The 10,904-nt window shown below is 42.4% G+C and overlaps 1 pseudogene; it reads right to left on the minus strand.

Annotated features, from left to right (window-relative positions):
• Positions 1-477: 477 nt before the first annotated feature.
• Positions 478-2,579, minus strand: LOC139169115 (E3 ubiquitin-protein ligase RNF114 pseudogene; annotated as a pseudogene).
• Positions 2,580-10,904: the final 8,325 nt, after the last annotated feature.

The following is a 10,904-nucleotide window of genomic DNA, read 5'->3' on the forward strand; positions in this document are numbered from 1 at the left end:
AGCAGCTGCATGAATTCACAGCTTTGAGAAATACTTTTTTATTCAGTACACAGTTGGCACATTCCAGTTGGGTTGTTCTAGCTGACTCAGCCTCCAGACGGCGACAAAGTTCATCACCCTGAAGAAGCAAGTAACACTTAACCCTGCTGACCCGAACAGAACAGCAGGGTTAATTGTTAATTAAATGTACATTTATCACTTTAACCTTTTTTCTAGCCAGCAATTAAACATATCCCAGCATTTATAGAATTCAGACTCTTCCTTGTTTTTTATTTCCAACATTAATTTATCCATCTCTGCACATGTTCTAATTTTTTCTATTATCTCCTCTTGTGGCACCATTTCATTTTTCCAGTGGTGAGTAAATGTTAGCCTAGCCGCCGTTGTTATGTGTATAACCAAATATACCTGACATTTTTACCATTTTTAATGTAATATTCCTAGCAAAAAACATTCTGGTTTTGTTTTTTAAAATTCCTAATATTTCAGATCATCTTCATCAGCATCATAATCCACAAATATATCATATGAAAACTGATGAGCAATGTTTCATGAAGTTAGCACTTATGTAGTGTGGATCTCCCCAGGGCATTGATGCACAGATGGGCAAACCACTTGCTTTGTATCATTGCTGTGATAGCTTTTGCAGTGTTCTACCAATCCTTCTTGGTCCAAATTTTTTTCACTACAATAAGGGCAAGGAAATGTAAATCTATTGGGGACCCTCCTGGTATTCTGTAATGGTTCTTTAGTCACAGCTTTAACACCTTCCATTATGTAATTCTGGTACTTCGAACAAGCAGCTGCATGAATTCACATCTTTGAGAAATACTTTTTTTTAAGTGCAGTCATTTCAATTTGCTTTTCCAAATTAGTAAATTGTCCACACCCAGTTCCATGGAGGGAGGTCTGAGAAAAGAATTACTTCCCAAACATTACAGTAAGAGATTAAAAGCAAGCATGTTTTATCAGTTGCCTTTGACTGTATGCAACAAAGGGAAGTTTAAATTTTGAAATAGAAATAGGTCTCTTTTAAAGTGCACTTTGTAAATTTGTGTTTTAGGGGTTCACACAGATGGAATTAAGAATCAACATTCTTAACTTTCTTCAATAGTTTATCAACGCTGCTATAGAGTACTAAATCACATAATAAACCACAGCAATGCTATGAAATAGACAGGATACAAAATGAAAGTAGCTAAAAGAAACTTTCCAATTTTGATATTCAAATAAAGAAAAAACACTGAGCCCCATGAAAAGATGGTGGTTCTGAAAAGAAACCTTGATGACAAAAATCAACCATTAATTTGGAAAGGCAGAGCCAAGATTCACTCCTCTATAAAGGGAGTCAATTTTTAATCTTAAGTATTACGTACTTGCTAGTTCTGCCAACATGTCATACCAGTGAAAATACATGCACTGCTAACCAAGTGAAATAAATAGTGCACAAACCAGACAAATGGGCTACTATTTATGATCTAGAGTTTGCATATCAAACTCCTGTACTTATACATGCACAGCCACATGTCCTTGCTCTTTCTTATATGCATGTAAATGCTCCTTGTGATCATATAATAACTATCTACATAGGGTAATGTGTACAAAATATACAGTCAAGGAAGAACCAAGGTAAATAACCGTTCCTGCAAAGTTAGATACGTTCCTTTGAAACACGGTCTGTATTGTGCTTTTCAATTATAAATGGTTTATAACTTCATGCAACTTCCTAGCCACCATGCTGTCTCCACAACAGAACAATAAGGCATGTGAAGCAATGTTACACTTTTTTTCTACAAGGATACAAATAATTTTTTTTAAAAACTTGGTGTCCTCGGAGAGGGGTGGGATACAAGTCCAATAAATAAATAAAATCCTTAGTGGATCAACAAGAGTGAAACTGTTCTTTTGTAGGTCTCTCCTAAAAGCACAAAACAATTTTCTGGCCTTAAACTTGATAAAAGGAGTCAGGTGTTTGACAAAAAGGCTGCAGATTCCATTATCAAAAAGATAGCAATAACAACTCATCAGAAAACTTTCTGGTCTCCACAAAGTTAAATCCAGAGCTCTGCTGCCATTAGGCAGGGTACTGTGGCAGTACTTGTGGCAAACTCCACAAATAGGCTTTTTAGGCTTAAGACATTCTTGAATGCTTGCACGGGCTTCTCAAACATCTCCAGGCACACCGGGAAAAATAAAACGAGAAAGTGGGTCCAGTCTCACCCTCCGGCAACCGAGCACCAGCCTTGGCCAACGCGGAGGGGGTGGGTGAGGGGGCAGAGCAGCTCTGGCTGCCCCGAGTGCCCCTTGGCAGCCAACCAGTGCTGAGACAGCGAGAGAAAAACAGTCCAATGTGCCTAGAGGTGTTTGAGAGCCTCATTCAAGCGCCTTGTGGTCATATCTTTTGCACACCATCACAGTCACTGGAGAAGTCACTGTCCACCTCAGAGGGCTGAGGTGAAGACGACACCTGCTGCCCAGGAGAGGGTGTGTAAAGGCGGCGCCTATGTGTATGTCTGGGGAGATGGGAGGGGTCCTCTTCACAAGGACCTGGATGAAATGAGAGTGACTTACTCGGCCATGGTGACAGCAGGCAGGTGAGAAGATTGAAAAAAAAAGTTGCTCTTCGCGGGTGAGGCTTCCTTTGGTCTAGGGCGGCCCACCGCAGAGAGGACGCGGCTGCCCACCCACCTACCTGAGCTACTGGAATTAACTGCCACCGGTCAGCTGGAGCTGCACATGCAGCTTCATTTTTGCTGCTGCCCACTCCTGCTTTGTGGTACATATTTCAAGAAAGAACTCTGTTGTCATACGGTCATGTTTGACCTTCGGGCACTCCATGCCTCTCTATCTTTCACTACCTCCTTCAGATCTGCTACGGTCATCCAAGTGTCATCTATAGTGTCTAGCCAGGGGTGCTAGGATGGCCTCTTCTCCCTTTTCTGCTGATCACTCCAGCATGATTGATTTTTCAAGTGAGTCAGTTTTTATGATATGACCAAAGTATTTTCAGCATCTGTTTGGTGATCTTGGCTTCAAGTGATATTTTTGGTGAGGAATTATTTGTTATTTTTGTAGTCCATTGGATGTGTAATAGTTGTCTCCAATAAAGAACTCAAGATCCCTATAAAGTTCCTGGTTCCCTCTCCTCTGCAATTCTGGCCTTGAAATATTACAGTTGAATGTGCATCTTTATGAAGAGATTCCTGCCTCGAGAAAAGCAACTTTTGTGACAAGACATATTCTTATAGTACTTGATTATGTGTTAATAAGGTGACCCATTATAACCCAGCTCTGGTGTCCGTGTGTTTATTCTGTCTCCGATGCAATATCCAGTTATTGTGAATAGTTTGTCAGTGGGACAGTTACCAGGAGTTTTGACATGCAAACGGTTGCATCTCTTTCTATCCTTTTACCTTCAAAATAAAAATGAAATGCTTTGAGTTAGTATAAGATGGGCCAACTGCCAAGAGAAAAGGGGAGGTCAAGGTACCCTTTCTTCTCTCCACCTCATGAGGAAAAACCTTTCCTTTGATTTGGTGATCCCAGCTGAAAAAGCCCCAAATGGCCATAGTCCAATTGAAGCTTCTGGGTGCTATTCAAGGGCAGCCTGATGTGGTGTGTGATACTAATCAAGCTGCAATGTGACCAAGGTGCGAGTGACTATCTGAAAGGCTTCTCCCTTCTTACTCGACGAGCACGCAAACAGATTTTCTTCACCCACTACAAAGAAACCAAAAGGCTACCTGATGTCATATATTGTGAGCAAGGCAGTGAGTCCAGGAGTGAAACTGTTTAAATTATAGTCCTCCAGGACATCCTGACAGGAAGCAAGAATGGAGAGAAGCAGAGAATTTAAGCTCAACCAAACTCCTCCAGCTCTTGCTCTTTGTCTCAGCCCCCTTTGACCTGCTCTTCTGCTATAGCTTGTCTTTCAGTGCAAAGGAAAATTACCGCCAGCTTAAGCACCCTTCTCGTGGGCCGTGTTTTTCAAATCTGGAAACTCTCCATCCCAAAGAATCTTTTGCACCACACTGAGGTTTGGGGGAAAGATATTTAATTGAAACCTGGGGCCAAAACCCAGCCATGGAAACCTTTACTTGCAACACAAAGATAAAGATAAACTAAATGTCAACCGCTCCAAACTTGACTGCAAAAAATACGACGTCAGCAATAGAGTAATCAACGCCTGGAGGTGCACTACCTGATTCTGTGGTTTCTAATGGTAATCCCAAAACCTTTAACCTTAGATTATCTACAATTGACCTCTCCCCCTTTCTAAGAGGTCTGTAAGGGACGTGCATAAACACACCACTGTGCCTAGCGTCCCCTGTCCTATTGTCTTCTTTGGTTACTTTTTTATCATTACTTATCTAAGATTTTATTTGTACAAATTACCACCCTATAATTGCTTGGCAAAATAAGTAAGTAAGTAAGTAAGTAAGTAAGTAAGTAAGTAAGTAAGTAAGTAAGTAAGTAAGTAAGTTAGTAAGAAAGAAGAAAGAAAGAAAGAGGAAAGAAAGAAAGAAAGAGAAAGAAAGAAAGAGATACCTATTGCATGGGTTGTCTTGCTTTTCATCTCAGAGACCTCTTGCCACAGATTTTGGCTGTTCCTTGGGTCGCTTCTTTGATGGCCTGCCCCCTGCTGGACTCTACGAGGAAGGTTCTGCTTCTGAATTTTCCCTTTTCCCTTCTATCGCACCTTTAAGAGAATGTATTAACACTTTTCACTGTGTTCGTGTTCACTGTTTACAGCATAGATGAAGGTATAGACAGGTGGCGGATCCTAGCAAATTCGGATTTTCCTCCAATAAGAAAAACCACCAAAATCAGCCCTCTCTTTTTGTATCCCTGCCTTTGAGACCCAATTCCATCCATTCAAAAGATTTCTTGTTACAGAGTAAGTGCTGTGTCATGAAGGGGAGAGACCATGCAGATGAGTGGTCTGCGACCAATCCAAAGAGCACAAGGGCCTCTCAGTGATCCCTGCGGGAGGAGGTTTTCCCGGAATACTAGATCAAGGGTTGAGGATTGCCTCTGAAGGCTTAAAAGGGGCAAGACAAAAAAAATAGCTACATACAAAATAAACATAGAGCAAACAGTGCAGAAATGCTTGACCTCATCAATGAAGAGAAAAATGATGTAGTCTCTGAATTCAGAGTACCTTAACTCTGGTTAGAATCATAGGAAAAGCTTCTGGCTAGAATGGAAGGACAGAAGGATATTATGGCAGAGAAAGGAGAAGGGTTTCGGCCGAGCACATGGAGGGGACTGTGCTCTCTTGACGATCTCACCCAGGAGAGAGAAGAGAAGCTTCAGCATCCAGCAAACTCTTACAGGACATTGGAAGCATCTTATACAAGTACCAGGCTAAGGAAACAAGGAACTGAAGTGGACAATCTGGGGATTACAGTCATATCCCTGCGCTTCTCAAAAGGGCCATGATAAAATTGAGATAGAATGTAATTATGGATCCAGATACTGTTCTGCCGGACTCTCTGATAGAAGCCTCCCGAAAATTCAAGGTACAAATTTCAGACACAGCGCTACGTTTGAAAGTTCAAAACAATGTTCTTTATCACAAAATTCAAAAGAAACAAAGCACCCTTTTTGTATTGCAAAGAGCACTCTTCCCCCAAAACAACCTTGTAGGCTGTACAAGTCCCTTAATCAGTCCTTAAGTACTTAGCTAGTAGCTGTGAAGAAACATCACAGCCCTCCTTCTTCCAACAAAGTGAAACACTCACACACTTTACTCTGCTTTGGTGTCAAAGGTGTGAAAAATCAACAAAGTCCAGAAAATAGCAACACACGATTCCTGAAAAACTGCGATCAGATAATCTTCCACAATGGCAAACTAACACGCTGCTATTTATAGCAGCAGCCCTAATTACTGGAGCCCCACCAAACACAGGTGGTCTCAACTCCTGTAATATGTCCTCAATTGGTCTTTTCTACACATAACTCTGCGCCTGCGTGGGTCCAAGACTTCCTCATCCGAAGCGACCGGAAGATAAGGAAGATTGGCTTCCTGGGCTGTGTGCCAAGCCTCCCTCTTCCAAGTCACCCCCACCTTCTTCTTTGTCTGAGGAAACTGCACTTCCTGACTCTGCCGGCAACCAAACAGGCCTAGGACATGTTGACGGTTCCTCTGCCTCCACCTCCACATTACCTGGGGCAGGAGCTGGGCCAGAGCCAACCACAACAGTTACTAACCACCTTCTTGTCTCCAAAGATTGAAAAAGTGTCAAAAGGATGTAAGAAAATTTAATAAGAGCCTATGTCCCATTTGCCTTACATAAAGCTGTTCTTGTAAAAACAAGGAGATTTGTTCCTCTACAAATAGGGTAAAATAAGAAATTTATCAATAAGAAATGTATCACAATGTATACCAGGTGCAAATGATCTTTAGAGATGTCGAAATTATGTGGTAACTGTAGAACCAATAGAAGCTTGGATATAAATGATTAATAGACCTGGAAAATCCCAAGAAGTTTGGGAAGATATAATTAAAAAAAGGAGATGGACAACAAACAGAGGAAGTGCTCTATCATGAAGGGGAATGGAACATAGGGAGTGAAAATGTATCAAAATGCTGTATTTTGTACTGGATAGCAACCCTAGAGACACATGGACATTTTCCGTGATCTCTGGTCTCAATATGCATATTGATTTTGTTTGAAATAAAGTCCCCCCCCCCCCCCCCCCCCCCCGTTATTATCCTGGGCTCTTGGAATTATTCTCACAAAGGACTTAAAGAATACATAATAACTCAGATGCAGAGATTTGTATACAATCCCTGTGTCCTTGGCTGTCAGAGATTCTCAACAGAGAGATTTTTGTTGGATGTTCTTGCAGGAGATACAGCAACATGGGGTGTAGACATTACCCAAAAGCCCCTGAACGTAAAAGATCTTAATGAGGAGGCCAGCTACTGGGAATTTTGGAAAAGTGGAAGGAAATACCTGGTCAACTCTCACTTAGGACTGGACCTGACTGAAGTCTTGACTGAGGAGCCCATGAGGACCTGCATCTCTCTCAACTGCAAAGGGGGGGACAAGTGACATTTTTTAATGCCAGGACATCAACTCTGCTCCATCCATACATTCTCAGACACTTCCTTGGTTGGAGAGACCCCGATGCCCTCTTTCAATTTGTCGGAGCACACCTGAGTGACACTCCCCTAAAAAAGAGGACTTCCACAAACAAAACTTTGGAAAAATCACTATTTCCCAAGCACGTATACACTCAATATAAGCCTTATAGCCTCATAGGTGTTCTGCCGGGCTCTCTGGTAGGAGCCTCCCGAAAATTCAAGGGTAAAAATTTCAGACACACACGTTTGAAAATTCAAAACAATGTTCTTTATCCCCAAAGTCAAAATAAACTAAGCACTCTTTTTGTATTGCAAAGAGCACTCGTCCCAAAACAACCGGGTAGTCTGTACAGTTAACCTTAAGCAGTCAATAAGTACTTAGCTAGCAGCTGTGAAGAAACTTCACACCACTTCTTCCAACGAAGTGAGACACACACACACATACACACACGTTGCTCTGCTTTGTTTTCAAAGGCGTGAAAAATCAACGAGCAAAGTCCAGCAACCAGCAACCCAGGATTCCTGACGAACTGCGATCAGATACTCTTTCACAATGGCCAAACCCACACGCTGTTATTTATAGCAGCAGCCCTAATTACTGGAGCCCCACCCAACCACAGGTGGCCTTACTTTTTTCTTGTAATAATCCTTTAGTTGTTGTCTCCTATGCATCACTCTGCATGCGTGGATGTGTCATTAATTCTTGTTCAGAATCCAAAGATGATACAGATTATTGATCTCCTCCTGGGCTGTCTGCCAAACTCCCCTCTTCCCTGTCACTCATGCTGCCTTGGTCAGAGGAGGCTTCATCAGCAGATTCCATCGGGAGCAAAACAGGCCTGCGGCATGTGGATGTTTCCCCCACATCCACCTGCACATTCCTTGGGGCAGGAGCTGAGCCAGAGCTAACCACAACAGATTGGGTCCCTTATCTCCTCTTCCTCAGACCCTGGCAAAGTCCTAGTACTTGTTTATTTACGTAAGTTATTTACAACAGTCAGATTACTGATTGTAAGATTGATTGTAATTTTATAGATGTCTAATGGGATGTACTTCCCTGTTTTGCAATTTTATGCCAATACTTTCATCATCACAGAAACAGAAGACGCCCAGAAGACAGTAGACAAAAATAAAACATAGCAATCTGTGATCAAGATAGAAAACGTGAATGCTCTGTGCCCTAAATGTGTCCCCAAAAAAGAATCGTTAATAGAATTGTAAAAATTGAAATACATTATTAAATAAATGCATTTTTTCACAAGATGCCAAATTAAAAAAAAAAGTCTGACACAAAACTGTAGCACAGTGGTTCTCAAGTTTTTTAGTACTACAACGCCTTAATACAGTTCCCCATGTTGTGGTGACCACTAGCCATAAGTCTAGTGCAAATTCTCCCAACAGAGCTTTAAACTGATTGGCAGGAAGGTCAGAGGGACACCCCCACTATAAACGGCCTGATGGGTCGGATTGTAAAAATATGTCCCAAGGCACCAGAATAGAAGCTTTAGTTCCTAACACTATGGGAAATTTGTCTTTTCCCATGGTCTTAGGCAACCCCTGTGAAATGGTCTTTCGACCCCCCAGGTTGAAAACCACTGCTGTAGCAGCTTTCTATAGGCAAAGGCTCTGTGAGTAAAAAAAAGTCTGACAGGCAGGCCTTATAAAATCTGGCAATAACAGATTTTACAACGGCATGCCTCGAGTGCACACAGACCTTCGTGCTCTGCAGCATCCTTCCCAACAGGCAGCTGGCGCAGGTGCTGAAAGAGGCCAGGCTGTGCAGAGGCCCTTGGGGCGAGGAAGGAAGGAGCATCAGCCTGAAGCACCGGGAGCCCCACAAGCCCTTGGTAAGGACCAAAAGACCCTCATCTGCGTGGTCTACGACCGATCCAAAGAGCACAAGGGGTCCTTAATGTTTCCTGCAGAAGAGGCTTTCCTGGAATACCAGATCAAGGTTGAGGATTGCCTGAAAGCCACAACTAAAAACTGGAAATAGGGGAAGAGATGGCTGGTTGACTGACTGCAGCTGTGGTGGTGGATGTTTCCACAGTAGGTGGAACAAACGGCTGGCCAACAACATCCCCCAGGTTGAACAAGTCAGCCACTGGAAAACGGCTTCTTAGTTGATCCACATGTCATCTCCATACCCTACCGTCACTCAATAGGACCCAGAAGGAACAAGGCCTGGTGATTTCAGTAATCCGGACAGGTTCCTGGAGCCAATTTCCTCCCCCATAATTTTTTGCATAAAATAAATCACCCACAGACAAGTATCTGGTCCTCTAGGTTAGTCAATGACTTGGTCCAGAGGGTATTGGGGGTGGAGGCAGTCCAGCCTAGTATGTAAAAGATGCCCCATCAGGGAGCTGGGCTACAGTTGGTATGTGGACAAGATGTAGATGACAAGATGGTGCAGAAGATAGTGGGCTACCCTCGTTTGCCAGTTTCCCCCCTGAATCCTACCCAAAGCCTCCTTGGCAGATCTTACTGCCCCAAGCCAGCGCGTGCACCTGGGTCGTGTTCTCCTGGCCCCGGCGCAACTTTCGACTGGCCAATAACTCAGCCCACAGTGCAATTGCTTTTTTTTTTTTTACAGCTTATTTCAAGAGTTATTTCTATCAATTTGCATAAATTCTCAAGCCTCTATCTTCCTTCTTTAAGTAAATAGTTCTAAAATAATCTGTCCTCCCATCAGTGCCTATATTTCTGTTTTTATTAATTGAGTAGTAGCCATACTTTCTTTGAACATATCCGACGATAAAAAGTTGCTAGGAAATTTTTCCATTAACAATAATCATGCCCTGGCTAATTCCTATTTTGCACTGTGCAAACACCCTAATAAAGACATGTTTATCTAATCAAAAGCTATTGCTGTGGAGAAATAATAGGTCAAAGGATTCCCTTCAATGTCATTTTGAGCTGTTACGAGACAGGATAAGCATAAATTCATAAATGCAATACTGAAAACTGGTTGCGATGTCTTTGTATAGCCACTAGGTGGCTATTTATAATTCTTAAACAGACCCCATCCATAATGGAGACATGAAAATATAGTTTTCACACACTTGGTTACCATCAGCCACAGAAACGGATGTGTTTCTATCTCCAATCCTAATCAACCAGAAGATGTTTTCTTAAATGCAGATATAAGCAATCACTCCAGGGAGTCCTCGACTTATGACCACAATTGATACCCAAATTTTGGTTGCCAAGTGAAACAGTTGTCAAGTGAATTTTGTACGATTTTATAACCTTACTGCCTACAGTTGTTAAGTCTGCAGTTATTAAATTCATAACATTGTTAAGGGAATCTTCCCCATTAACTTTGTCAGGTCACAAAAGGTGATCACGTGACCCTGGGACACTGCAACGGTCATAAATATGAACCAGTGGCTACGTCAGAATTTTGATCATGTGACCATGGGGGTGGTGCAACAGTCGTAAGTCACTTTGTTCAGTGCTGTTGAAATTTCGGTCACTAAATGAACTGTTGTAAGTCAAGGTCAACCTGTACTCCTATGGCTTATGTGGCAAGCCTCTCCTATTATTCTTCTAAAGCAGTTTGTGTAAGAATTCCAAGGCAATACAACATGGGGCTACTTTTGAAGAGTGTTCGGAAACTTCAGATCGTGCAGAATGCAGCTGCGAGAGCAATCATGGGCTTCCCTAAGTATGCCCATATTACACCAACACTCCGCAGTCTGCATTGGTTGCCGATCAGTTTCCGGCCACAATTCAAAGTGTTGGTTATGACCTATAAAGCCCTTCATGGCACCGGACCAGAATATCTCCGAGACCGCCTTCTGCCGCA

This window comes from Erythrolamprus reginae, chromosome 6 (genome assembly GCF_031021105.1).
Source record: "Erythrolamprus reginae isolate rEryReg1 chromosome 6, rEryReg1.hap1, whole genome shotgun sequence".
In the NCBI taxonomy this organism is placed as follows: Eukaryota; Metazoa; Chordata; class Lepidosauria; order Squamata; family Dipsadidae; genus Erythrolamprus; species Erythrolamprus reginae.